Below are 14524 nucleotides of genomic sequence, written 5' to 3'. Positions count from 1 at the left end.
AATCGACATAGTTAAAATGATCATATTACTTAAAGCATTAAACAGATTTAATGCAATCCCCATCAAAATCCCAACAGCATTTTTTAAAGAAATAGAACAAAAAAAAATCATGAGATTGGTATGGAAGTACAAAAGACCCCAAATAGCCAAAGCCATCCAGAGAAGAAAGAATGAGGCTGGAAGTATCACTCTGCCTGAATACAAAGCAACAATAATCAAAACAGCATGGCATTGGCAGCAAGAAAGACACACAGACCAGTTGTACAGAATTGAGAGTCCAGAAGTAAAGTCCCGTATACATGGGCAAATAATATTCAATAATGGAGCCAAAAATTTACAATGGAGAAAAAAAAGCCTCTTCAATAAATGGTGCTGGGAAAACTGGAAAGCCACATGCAAAAGAAGGAAACTAGACTGTTGTCTATCACCATACACCAAAATTAACTCAAGGACCTGAATATAAGGCCTGAAACAATAAATTGGATAGTAGAAAACATATGTACTAAACTCATGGACCTTGAGCTTAGAAAGGATTTTATGAATTTGACCTCAAAGGCAAAGGAAGTAAAAGCAAAAATGAATGTGACTACATCAAACTAAAAAGCTTCTGCACAACCAAAGAAACTGTCAACAAGGCAAAGAGGCAACCACCTGAATGGGAGAATATATTTGCGAACAATGCCCCTGTAAGGGTCTAATATCCAAAATATACAAAGAACTCACACAACTCAACAATAAAAAACCAAACAATCCAATTAAAAAATGGGCAGAGGACCTGAACAGACACTTCTCCCAAGTAGACATACAAATGGCCAACAGACATATGAAAAGATGCTCAGCTTCACTAGCTCTTAGGGAAATGCATATCAAAACCACAATGAGATACCATCTCATACCTGTTAGAATAGCTATAATCAACAGAACAAGTAATAACAAGTGTTGAGAGGATGTGGAGAAAAAGGAACCCTCATACGCTGCTGGTGGGAGTGTGAATTAGTAAAACCACTATGGAAAACAGTATAGAGGTTCCTTAAAAAACTAAGAATTGAATTACCATATGACCCAGCAATCCCTCTTCTGGGTATTTTTACCCAAAAAAAAAAAAAACAGAAAACATTTATATGCAAAGAATATATGCATCCCGATGTTCATAGCAGCAATATTCACGGCGGCCAGGACATGGAAGCAACTGAAATGTCTTACGATAGATGATTGGATAAAGATGTGGTACATATATACAATGGAATATTACTCGGTCATAAGAAAAGAAGAAATACTGCCATTGTGACAATATGGATGGATCCTGAGATAATCACGCTAAGCAAAATAAGTCCAGACAGCAAAAGTTGAAAACCACATGGTACCACTCATATGTGAATGTAAAACTGAAAGCAACAAACATGACAGACTCCTGGACATGGACAGTGGATTAGTGGTTACCAGAGGGAAGGTGGGGAAGGGAGAGGTAGAGAAGGGTAAAAGAGGTCAAATATTTGGTGATGGAAGGAGATCTAACTCTGGGTGGTGAACAAACAATGCAACTTATATATACAACTTACTGTTGAATGATACAGTTGAAATTTAATTGATTTTGCTAATGTCACCCCAATAATTTTTAATAATAAAAAATATAGGAAAAAATGGGTGAACTATATGATATGTAAATTATATCTCAATGAAAATTGTCCAAGGCCCAACAGCCAAGCTGGTGTGCTAGGTTACTTCTGGTATTTGAGTGCTCTGTTTTCCCAAGGATACTCCCCTGTCTCATGACAGGGTATACAATCTATAAACATGGCCACTAGCTGGAGGATTTCCATGGATACTTTGTTCCAGCTTTGTTCAGTTTAATTCAGGAAGATTAACTGAGCAACTGATGCAAGTGGGACACAATCTATGGATTATGAGAAAATTTGAGGTGAACGAGACTAGGTTCCTGCTGTCAAGAAATTACGTGGTAGAAGAAACAGACATTTAGACAATTAACTACTTGCTACAAAGCTGAGGGAGACAAGTGAAGATAAAAAGTGCCATGGGAGCCCAGGAGCAAGGACTGATTTGGGAGAATCAGCAATGATGTCAAAGAGGATAACAGACATTCAAGGGGCCAATTCTGGCTCTTGGTGCCACACTGGTATTCATGAATGGCAGCTGAGCAAAGGCCCTTCGTGAGCTAGTCTAAGCCTGAGTATTAAAGTTTCAACCTATCTACAACCCCTCTAGCTTTGCTAAGTCTCTCAGCCATCCCCTCCACTCCCAGCCCTCCTACTGACTTCAGAGGAAACCATCACCAATACAGTTTTCCTCCAGTGCATTTCATGCCAGAAAGATGTAACTGGTGGAAAAGGATAAGAACTCCCATATATTCAGAAGATTCTCATACATCGAACAAAGGTGTTAATCAACTGGCCTTGAAGCAAAGCTCTCCGGAATCCTGGGCGGCACGTAATAACAGTGGCAGTGGGTAACGAATAATGGGTACTTTTAATTTGTTTTTAAATCCTTTTCTCCAAACTCTTCATCTATTATACAGAACATCCAAGGAAACGCAGTAGGAAGAAAAAGATCAACCACTACCCAGCACACCAAGAGTGGCTGATGCAACAGACAAAAGCCACCACACAAGCCCACAGGAATGAGTGTGTAGTTGCATGAGGGAGGCTGCCTATCTGGTTGGACCCAGAGCTGTTTTCTGGGCTTTGCTCCCAGGCCAGAGGAGTTGGAGGATTCAGCAGGTGGCCAGGCAAGAAAAATAAAACCTAATTACAAAAATACAAAAGATAATATATCATTTCTTCATATCTTCTCTCTTTTGGAAACAGTATCAAACTATCACCAAGCTCCAGGGAATCTATTAAAAATTCAGTGTTTTCATTTAATGTGAGAACATTAATTTCACTTGACAAAGAGATGAGTGGGTTCAAAGATGCAAATATCATAAAGAAAAAGTCTTAGCACATGCTCTTAAACCTGCCTCACCAGGTTAAATCCTGGTACAGATCTTCCACAAGGGGTATACAGGATCTTTTGTTCTTGGAGAGGACCCTGTCGGTGAACACTATGCACAGGCACATCAAAAAGGCCTGGGGATGGGGCATGCTCAGAGAGTTGGTGCTTTCTCCAGCTCCTTGCCTCTGGAAGGCCACCAAGTTGAATGTACCTTTCCTGCACATCACTGTGCACCCTATGCCATCTTCCAAATCAAATCCTGTACTGGGTTCAATTCAGGATCAGGAAAAGAAGTGTGTCTCCCCATTGCAGCTGACTAGCTACCACAAATACACACAGATTTTCAGTCAGGACTATCTCACAGTCATAAATGTCAACATTGGCAGTAGACAGTAAAAACAACTGGAGTCACAAGTAAAAGCCTGCTACAATATTATTACTGAGAAAAATATCTACAACTTATTTTCCTTTCCTAGGGAATGGCCAATAATACTTTGCCAGTTTCTTCAGGATGGCTCTTTTACAACAAATCATCTCTAGTCCCTGGTCAGCAAGCTACCACTTTCAATAATGACAATATTCTCTAAGCACTACAGATAAGGTGTATGACTCAAGTCCAACAATTTCTTTCAATTCTACTTCCTACTCCAGGCCTTCCAATCAAAACAAAATCTGCCAGAAACATCCAAACTAACCCTTGAAAACAATTTTATGATACCTTCACCTACTAAAACACCTTCTGATACCTCAAGGTCAAGCAAACGAAGATGATAATAGAAATCAGAGAATTAAAAAGAAAATCAGGAAGACTCCTTCAAACACATTTCCCTTTGATCTTTAGAAATTTAAGGTCTAAGTAAACGAAGTAGAAAAATATCCCTTCAAGAATAACAAAGTCAATGTGAGACAGAAATTAAATCAATGATTTACTAAAGGGCAAGTTCCAGATGGTACTATGTAAAGGTTCTGGACTAGGAGTCAGAAGGTCTGGAATTGGGTCTAAGTCCTAACATTTACTAGCTGAGTGGTAATAACAGCTAATAGCTAGCATTCATTGAGCATCTACTATGCACCAGGCACTATTCTAAGTGCCTTATGTGTATTAACGTGTTTCATCTTCACACATACTCTGTGAGGTAGGCATTATTTTAAATTGTTTTACAGTTAAAGAAATTGTACAGAGTGATTAAGAGACTTGTTCAAGGTCACCAAGTAGGTGGTGGAGCCATGAACTTAAATTTATTAACAAAGCTTCTGAGTCTTGGTTCTATCCTCTGTGAAATGAAGAAACTAAGTATTTGTCCTGATTATCTTACAGAGATGTAGGTTGTGAGACAATATATGTAAAGGTGATTTGTAAACCAGGATATCATGCAATTTTTCTTTTACTGCATTTTCAGTTATTTATGTGATATGTAAAGTTGTCATTTTGCATATATCTCATTATAAGAATTAGAGTTAAAATTAATAATATATACTTTCTACTTAGCATTTGCAAGCATTTGGTGAATAAAGGGCAATAATCTAGATACTAAAGAAAATAATCTTAAAGTCATTTGAATGATAGGATGACTATTACTGTAAACAAGCAATCAAGTGACTGAATATTTGCTTTCATATATCATTGGCCATTTCTACCAGGAGAATTATCAGATGTGGTATTATTTGCTGATTTTAATACATTCTTTAAATAAAAGCCTGTTATAACTATAAATTAATCTCATCAAACTGTCCCTATGATGGCAAGTTCTTCTATTAGTTTGAAAGGAATTTAAAAAACTTGGCCAAAAAATTATAAACTCTGTTCTCCCTTGCCCTGTGAGCCAGTAAGAGATAACAGGATTATAAAACTCCTCAAGCTTCAGAAATGGTGACCTTGTTTCCCAAGTACCTGAGGAGTGTGCGGGGACTTCAGAGGTGTGGTGAGCTATGGGAGGCCCTCAACTCAGAGTCGGTCTGTGGGTGGAAATATGAGCTCTGGGGAAGCAGAAGGAACTCTTGGCACTGTCATCATCACGAACCTGGGTTACAGGCAGGATGGGTGGCAGAACTGCTTGCTTTTCCACTGGTACCAAATAGACTGGGGGAGGAAGGGCAGAACAGTGAGGGATTTTTGGAGGCCTGGATTGACCAATGTACTTCTCTGGGGTAGAGAGAAACAGGAAAATATTAGAGGGGGGAGTGCTAAATTGGGATGATTCCATTTTATTTGGCTAAGGTTTTGAACGGAAAATTTAATTAAAAGAATTTTTTCCTCTTAATACCTAAGAACACGTTGAATATAACAACCTTCAAAGTATTCTTGGCTACCTTTCAAAAACAAAGCTTCCCGAGTGCTTAAATACATAAATTTTTATGTTATAATTTTTTACACTGATCCTTAGTACAAATAACAATCACCACCAACTTCATCACCACAAACACTAGTTATTAAGTGCTTACTATGTGCCATATAAAAAACGATGCTTATTGGTTTTCAGTGTATTTTTAAGTTTTATTTAGAATGAAGGCTCTTAAGGGAGTTAAAGAGCAGATTTCACTAAATTAAATAAGATTTTAATAAAATAAATGTTACCGTCGCAGTAATAATTAACTTAAGCAAGAACTGTGAATATATCCTAAAACCATTGGGTGAATTTGGGGAGGGGATACACACTAGTCACACAATCTTCAAGTATCACTTCATAGGTCAGTATTGCAATGGGAGGAAAAGATATTTTCTTAATGGAGGAATCTGGCAGGTAACACCATAACAAAAACGATCAAACTGAACATCACCACCACCAATAAACTGACATCACTGGGCGGCTTCATCCTGTACTTCATCCTGTACATCCTTCTCAGTGCAGCATACCATCTACGCAGTCTTCCTGCTAACAGTGCTTCACCTGAATCTCATTTAGGGGAAATAATCAGATAATTCCAAATTAAGTGAAATTCCATAAACATCTGGCATGGACTCTACAAATAATACAAAAGACAAAAAGCTTAGGAAACTGTCTAAATCAAGAGAGTAAAGAGATTCAACAACTAAATGTAAGGCTAGACTTTGAGTGGATCTTGGATTAAAAAAAAAAGAAAGCTCTATAAAACATTACTGGAACAATCCGGCTATTTCTTATTCTCAGGAGACATGCTACAGTATTTAAGAGTGAGGGGTCTTGACGTCTACAACTTACACTCAAATGATTCATCAAATAATATACATGTATATATACACATACAGACAGAAAAGAGAGAAAGTAAATGTAGCAAAATGCTAATGATGGGTGAATCTAGAGGATGGCCATATAGGTGTTCACTGTACTATTCATACAACATTTTTGTAGGTTTAAAATTTTCAAAATAAAAAATTGTGAAAAAAAAATTAAAAACCATAAACTCTTTCTGGAGAAGAGGGTTATATACTCTCCTATTCTCTAAAGGAGGTGTAGGGTCTTTTGAAAGACCCAATAGCTCTTAAAATCAACTAATGTTCTTAGTGATTTACATGTTTCAACATCAACTTCGATGGGAAAATAATTCCAGCTAATAGAGCTGTGCCCTGAACTGCAGCTGCCTTCAAAATATGGTGGCTGACTGAGCAATGGCCAGTTTCTGATTAAGTGAGAAAAGTTCCAGAAGGAAAGATTCATGATCTGCACACAGAAAGAGAGAGAGATCTGTCTCTGCACAGAATCCGGGCTCCCTGATTTCCTATGACCTTCCTAGAGAGACCTGAAGGGCACCTCTCCAGCCAGAGCTGCCTGAGTTCAGACTTTTTTTTTTTTTTTGGCACAGGAAGTCTGTTCCAAACATTCTCTCTGACCTTGGCTTTCAGGTCAGAAGACTTACCTGGTTTGCCTCAGGAGTCTTTGTCTTTGGATTCAATTCAATAGAACCAAAAATATTTAAGAGGTACAAAGGCATGATACTAGGCACTGAAGCTACAAAGATGAATAAGCCAAGCAAGAACCCTGCCCTGGAAAAATTTAACCAGTAAATAAATAACTAAGAAACAACATGAAAGTGCTATGTTGGGGGTATATCCTACACAACACTGGTGAGAGACAAATAGAACACAGAGGTGTCCAAAACCAGGGAAAGCTATAGTGCAAAGGCCATATCTGAGCTGGAGGAGAATTACTTTTCTAGGAAGTAAGGACATTCCAAGTTCAGCAAAGAGCACAGGTCAAGGCATGGAAGGGTCAAAGGGCTGGCACATTTAGGAAACAATGAGTAGAGTTCAAGAGAGTGTAGGATTGAGGGCAGTGAGTGAGAAGAGATAAAGCAGCTCATCAGCCCCTGCCTGCTGCTGGAGAACACTGCAGGTTTCTAAACTGGATTCCTTATTCATTTTTCTCTTGAATGAGAATATCTGATCTCCAAGACTTAGTGAACACTTACTGTGCACCCTAGGGACTGCAGGGGAATACTGACATGATCAAATCCTTATTCTCAAGGAATATATGAGCTAGTGCAAGAAAGTCATGAAGAATAAGTATATAAAGAACTCTAATCTAGAAACAATGCATTAAGGATACTAAGAAGTATCTTTTAAAATGTATTTTTTTAAAAGTTGAACTTCATAGAAAAAAAACAGATTTTCTTTTTCAGTGAAGACATGGATAGAAAAATCTGAGACGACTTTCTGTAGGTGGTGGCACAAGAGCCAGATATTATTTAGCACCTATTAAGCCTTAATTGTATGACATAGGTGAAAAAATGACGAACATTCCAAGGGAAGGAATTAGCCTAAGGTAAGATGTAGAGATGGTTCTGCAGGTACTGCTCAAATCCATGGATGTCTAACCATTCCCATTAGATTCAGAAATAAACATATTTCTTTGATTATACTTACCACATAGTGCTGAGGCTCAAACACTGTGGTTCGAGCCTGCTTTATGTTTTCTATTACACTAGTAACTTTCTTTGTGGGCTTGTTACTTGGCAGGCAGGGATGGGGGAAGGTAGGAATGGACATGAAAATAAGTCTGATGGATAGAGCCACCTCAGAGTTGAAAACTGGCAATCTACTTTCTGGGTTCTTAGAAAAGTCCTGCAGTCCAGGGCAGTGACCTAGGCATTTGAGCTTAAAGTCTGTTCTTTTGGCATAACCACACATTCCCTATATAACGAGGTCCTTGTGAAATCTGCCAACCTGTTTGTTCTAGTCACAGTCAGTTCTATCAAGCTCCTGACCAAGAAAACTGAAACCAGACTACAGGTGTGGGAATAAAACTGGTCAAACTAGTCAGGCAGTTTTATTATTACCAAGCATTACATTTTCATCAAGGGGAAGGACATTAATATTACTTAGCACCTATTAAGCCTAGTACTGTGTTGGTAGATATGTGTACTGTCTCATATAATCCTTTTAATAACTCAAGTAGTATTAACTCTGAGTAGTATTAACTCAGATGAGTAAACTGAGGTTCAGAGATTAAATAATTTGCTTAATGTCATATAAGTAGTAGCTGCTAGTGACCATATCTGAGTCCACAAATACTTAGCTCTTGCCCCATTGCTTGCTGCTGTCTCTCATTTGGCATCAAACAAGTGGCGAATTCTACATTTTAAACCAGCAGACACTTCCCTACACGTGACACTTTAGCCTTGCTTGTACATTGCCTGAATTTTGACAATCTAATTTCTCTTTCTCCTTGCACTTTAATAAACCTCTAATGAGTTCTTAATGCTACTATCAATGAGTTTTCTCTGTGCCACTGTTTCCCCTTCTCAAGACTAAAGCTATCCATTCTGTTTTGAAAGACAACCCAAGTCTTTGCTCCCAGCTTTCAAAACTTTGCACCAGATCCTCTCAGTCAGCTTCCCACTTCTAACTCTCTCAACTGACATATCTTCTTGGTCTCCCTTGCTCATAGCCTTAGCCCTATCCAATTCCTGTCAGCAAGTCCTGTTCCAAGCTACATCCTCTTCTAAAACATTCTCTCTGCCGCAGCCTGCCAAATTTGCACCTTCCATTTCACTTCCTGAAATCTACTCCCTTGCAGAGAAAGTTCTCATCAGAGATGGTTTTGGCTTCTCTCCCTTTCTAGCACCTCTGCCTGGGCATAGCATAACAGGTACTTCTGGGACAGGTTACAAGATGTCTCTGATGTTTATGTGGCTGCTCAGGCTTTGTCCTGTGCCCTGCAAATTCCTACTGGCTACTCCTTTTTATACAGTCCCTCAAACCATAAATGCTTTGAAATCGAAGACTGACTTTTATAGTTCATTTTCAAAACAATGTAGATGAGACAAGTAATAAAACAATTTAAACTGAGGGTATGCTAAGCTTTTAAAAGCAACAATAGGATGCTGCTCCACCTATCAAAATAAGACAAAACAAGAAGCCACTCTTGTGGCTCTGCAGTGCAGTTCCCATGTTTTTACAAGAAAATCTTTCCTGAGAATGAAAATTTCAGTTGATTAAATATGAAAATATAGGATTCACCGAAGAGTATGTGTACTATAAACCTGCGTTCAAAGGGAGTGGGTCAAAGTATTACTCAAAAGCTTACAAACTGCAAAAGGTTAACTACTGACTAAATCTTTTAGCTTCCCTACTTGATCGGTTTATGTAACTCAAAAGGTGGAAAAACTTGGAATCTGGGCCTAAAACAACACTGACTTATTTCCATTCAAGTTATGCTACAAGGGAAAAAAATTTGAAGTTTGAAAACTTTCCTTTCAAAAGCCAGATTTAGACAAACTGAAGGAAAAAGAAACAGATGCCTAAATCCAGCCCATTGCAGCTTCACAATGACCTATTTTTGTCCACTTAAAGTAGATACCTCTTTCCTGTTCTTCAAACAGTATCTCCTTAGCTGGTTGGCTCAAAGTTGATCTGATCCCGCATGGCCTAGCTTGTGCCAGATTCACGAAACATGCTGGTATTGCATAAACTTCCACAACTGCATGACCTAGGTGACAAGGACCAGCAGTCAAGCCAGCCTGGAAATATATGATCACTAGTAGAAATAGCCACTCAGAAGTACACAGTTTACTCAAGATGGGTGGGAATTATCAGAGCACAAGGCATGGATCACTTTTGCATATATATGCATGCCTGTTATTGTTACCGTCTGTCTAGATACTGTGCTCTTGGACTGCCAGAATTGAAGCTGGCTGCCCAAGAGGGCTGAGGATGACAGCCTCCTCCATTCCACTGCCAGCATTGCTGACTTCTGAATACATTTTCAGAGCCACATGGCCAATCTCCCGTCCAACATCTGCAGCTGGCTGCTATCCTTGCCTTTGCCCCAGAAGTCTCTGCCAACAGCGGTAGTGCAGCTGTGCTTACTGCTCAGGAGATGCCAATTCCTCTCCTTGGCCCTAGCCCCACCACAAAAGGTAAGACTACTGGCAGTATCAAGAGCAACTGCTTAGTACATAACCATGGATAGAAGGCTCAGAGTGGGTAGACATTTTTTTGTACCTCTATTGACTGCAACTTTGTATGTGGGCTATTCTCCCAGGAGGCAATGAAAGAGGTTATGCTAAACATATCTAACATCATAGGAGCTTATCATGCCCAATTTATCTTCCTAGCTGCCACATTCATAGCCCCATATTCGAGGAAGCAGAATTAAGCTGTTTTCTTTTCCTTTTTTTTATTAAGCAGTCAAGGGTTAAAGGGCCACTATCATTAAGATGGCCTATGTCATAGCTAGGTATTAAAAGATGAACTGGCCAATCAGATTCCCTCTCTCTGGAATTCAGCTAGAAATATGAAAACAATTGGCCCACTGGAAGCACAAACAGAGAGGAGCACATATGCAGAGAAGAGCTGAGTCATAATAATGGTGTAGCATTACAATAAAGAATTAACAGCTCCTACTGTTCAAATCCCTGGAGCCTGCTGTCCCCTAGCACAGTCTCATGACACCTGGTTCTATCATAGCTCCTATTTTTGGGCTTTCCTTGTCACATATAACTACATCCCAAATTTGAGGTGGCACAAGAGAACCTCCTATCCTTGTAGTCAAAAAACTCAAATACAAAGCAGTGCCCTCATGTCCAGAAATGGTGTGGCGTCACCCAAGATGCAAAATTCCATGCTTAAACTACAGCTAAAGTACAGCTCAGACCTACAACCTCATTTTAAACCAGCTCTTGGAAGTACCACAGCTATTTGAGTATGAATAACTGAATAGAAGAGTTCAGGATAAAGCCAAGGACCACTTTCAATTTGAAATAGCCATGAAAGTGTACCATGGGTCATATAGCTTAAGATGCTAATTTCTATATAAAATATAGTCTTGTAAATAATGGCATAATTTATCATATTATATAGTTTAAACCTATCTTCATTTCCCACAAATGATACACACTAGTAAAACAAATAAAAACAACTTCTTTTACAATTTACCAGGTAAAATACTACAAAAGCTGTGAGCTCTTAAGAAAAGACACTTCATCTCTTTGTGTCTTAGTTTAAATTGGGTTGATTGAGATAATCTTTAAGGAACTTTCTGGGTCTAATATTTGATGGACTCTATTCTTTCAGCAAGTAATGAACTCATCATTTGCAAAGATAAAATTCATTCATTTAACAAATATCTGAGGGCCAGTCACTGAGGCAGGTATGCAATGTACTGGGTATATAGCGGTGAACAAAACATAAAAAACTCTACTCTTGGCTGGAGCCTGTTCTCATTGACTGACCAGAGTACGCGAATTCTCTGCTCCAAGCCCGACCAGACTGCCTGATCCCAGCTTTCAACTCTTTGAAAACACTAAGAATAATGTCCCTGCATCAATTTTTACTAGAGCAAATCACCTGTCACGCCTGGAATAGGGATAGTACTCAGATTGCCTTTAGTTCCAATAATCATGAAGTCCACCTCTATAAGAAGAATGGGAGCCAGTGAGTAAAAGCTCATGAACTCAAGGAGCAGAATGGACACATCATAGGTATCAACTGGGATCCCAAGAGCGACCGACTGCATCGTCACTTGTGAGGCCGACCACAATTCCTATGTCTGGAGTCAGAAAGATGGTGTCTGGGAACCAATACTGATAATCCTGAGAACTAATTGCACAGCCACTTTTGTCAAGTGGTCATTGCTGGAGAATAAATTTGCCGTGCTAAGTGGAGCATGACTCATTTTGTTTGTTACATTGAGTTCAAAAATGACTGGTGGGTAAGCAAGCACATTAAAAAGCCAATTCACTCCAGTCCTCAGCTTGGATTGGCATCCCAACAATGTTTTGCTGGCAGCAAGATTATGTGATTTCAAATGCAGAGTTTTCTGCATACATTAAAGAAGTGGATGAAAAGCCAGCCAGCACATCCTGGCACAGCAAGAATTTGGTGGCAGCAGCACTGGTGGCTGGGTACATGGGGTCAGCTTCTCTGCCAGTGGGAGCTGCCTGGCCTGGGCCAGCCATGACAGCACCAGGTCTGTTGCCAGTGCCTTAAAAAGCATGCAGGTCTCAATTCTGAAAACAGAGTTCCTGCCCCTTCTGAGTGTATCATTTGTCTCGAAGAATAGCGCTGTAGCTGCTGGCCATGACTGCTGCCCAGTGCTCTTTAACTGTGATGACCGCAGCTGCTTGATTTCCGTCTCCAAGCTAGACATTCTGAAATTTGGCAGAATGTGTCTGCCATGGAACACTCTGGCAACGGGAGGGCCTGGACTGAGGACCATAATACAGCGTTGGAGACAATGCACCAGAATAGCAGCACTCAAGAATCTATTTATGATGTGGACAAGCAAGATTGTCTCAAATTTTGCACTACTGGCATCGATGAGGCCATGACGATTTGGTATTTCAAGACCTTAGAGTCGTCTATCTAGGGACTTCGGATAATGTGAAGCTGAGTGAGCCTCCCAGATCCAGCATGACAGACTGACAAACTGCAGGATGGCAGCTCTGACATTTGCATAATGGTGAAAAGAGCCAGCTACAAAAAAAAACACTGAAGACATATCGCAAAAATGTCTGTGTGTTTTTGTTTGACTATAATTGGTGAAAGTGTTGGTTTTATAAAAAACAGCAGTGATTGGGTTTCGTTTCGGTTTGGGGTTTTTGTTTGTTTGGTTTTTGTTTTTGCTATTTAATTCCATTCTTGACCAAAGCTTCCCTTTTAAACAGTTTATGATGGAAATTGTCACACTAACTTAAAAGAAAGGGTGGAGAGGTATATAAAATGCTAAAAAAATTAAATAAAAATACTGAATGTTCAAAAAAAAAAATCCTACTCTCATTAAAACTTACATTCCAATCTGGAAAATAAATAGAAAAATGTAATTTTTTCAAGTTATGTAAAACAGTTTGAAGAAAAATAAAATAAGGGTAAGAGGCATAGAGAGCAAGAGGATAGAGAGGTAGTTATTTTAGATAAGGAAGTCAGGAAAAAAGAAGTACTAAGGCCCTAAGAAGACTTAGCTGACCTCAAGGAATAGCAAAAAAGTGTGGCCAGAGAGAGAATGATGGGAGATGACATCAAAGAACACCCAAGATTCAACAGATGAGACCTAAGAGGAAAAGGTTTAAACACTTAAAAGTATAAGATTCATACTAATGTGGTTCCTGGCCTCTGCAGGGGTCCATTATTTCCAAACATACAGGCCAAAAGGTAAGTCCACAACTGCAGTGTACCATTTATTTGACTTGAAACTTAACCAAAAAAAAAAAAAAAAAAATTGTAGCAGATGTCCAAATTAGCATGAACTTCATAAAGAAAACTGCTTTGGGAAGCCATGCGATAGCAAATCCGGAGCCATTAAGATTTCCATTTCTTTTAATTCTGGTTAAGCTTCTGAAAATTCATCCTCAAGAAAGTAATATGAAAGAAACACCATATACAAGGATATATTTACAGAAGTATTATTATAATAGACTAAATGACCAACAAGAAAGTAAATTATGGTACAACTATAGGTTAGACAGCCTTTTTAAAAATGTAAAAATTATGTAGAAATATGAGAGGTAGGAGAATAGAAAATTGTATGTCTGCTGTTATTACATCTCCCCCCCAAAGATAGATATATAAATATATAAATATAAATATAAATATAAATATAAATATAAATATAAATATAAATATAAATATAAATATAAATATATATATAAATAATATATAGATCTAGATCTAGATCTATAGATCTAGACCTATATATATATAAAGACTGGAAGAAAACAGAAAAATGATGATGGTTGGTTTTGCTGGAAGGCAGGATTATTCTTATTACTTATAAAATGACACATGATCAATGCAAACCAGATTCTCATGTTCTGGTCTTACTACTTTATTATAATATAAAGGCCTAGACTTAGATTAACAACAGAAATTACTGTGATCATTTACTTGACAAGAGAGCCGCACACACATCTCTATTCCATGAAGGACTTCTCAGTAACCCTGTAATACCTGATGGTTCTGACTATTCTTTCTTGATGCTTCTTTTCTTTAGCCTCCACAACAACAGACATACTCCCAGTCCTTCACTCATCCATATCTCCACTGTCATGTTTTCTTCTTCCTTCTGGTTCCTAACAAAATTTATTGATTGATTGTTTTCTCATTTTCTTCTCCCTCTTTTTTATAAGATGACTCTTGAGGGATGTGACCTCTAGTCAGTCT

The 14524-nt window shown here is 38.6% G+C and overlaps 1 protein-coding gene and 1 pseudogene across 6 annotated transcripts in view; one reads left to right on the top strand and one right to left on the bottom strand.

The window, feature by feature from the left end:
- Window positions 1-14524, bottom strand: part of CPEB3 (cytoplasmic polyadenylation element binding protein 3) — a 165525-nt gene that overhangs the window by 47389 nt on the left and 103612 nt on the right. The window lies entirely within an intron of this gene.
- On the top strand, window positions 11664-12752 carry LOC120609313 (actin-related protein 2/3 complex subunit 1A-like; annotated as a pseudogene).

The sequence above is a fragment of the Pteropus medius genome, unplaced genomic scaffold (assembly GCF_902729225.1).
Source record: "Pteropus medius unplaced genomic scaffold, Ma_sr-lr_union100, whole genome shotgun sequence".
NCBI classification, from domain to species: Eukaryota; Metazoa; Chordata; class Mammalia; order Chiroptera; family Pteropodidae; genus Pteropus; species Pteropus medius.
This window is presented reverse-complemented; position numbering and strand designations above follow the sequence as displayed.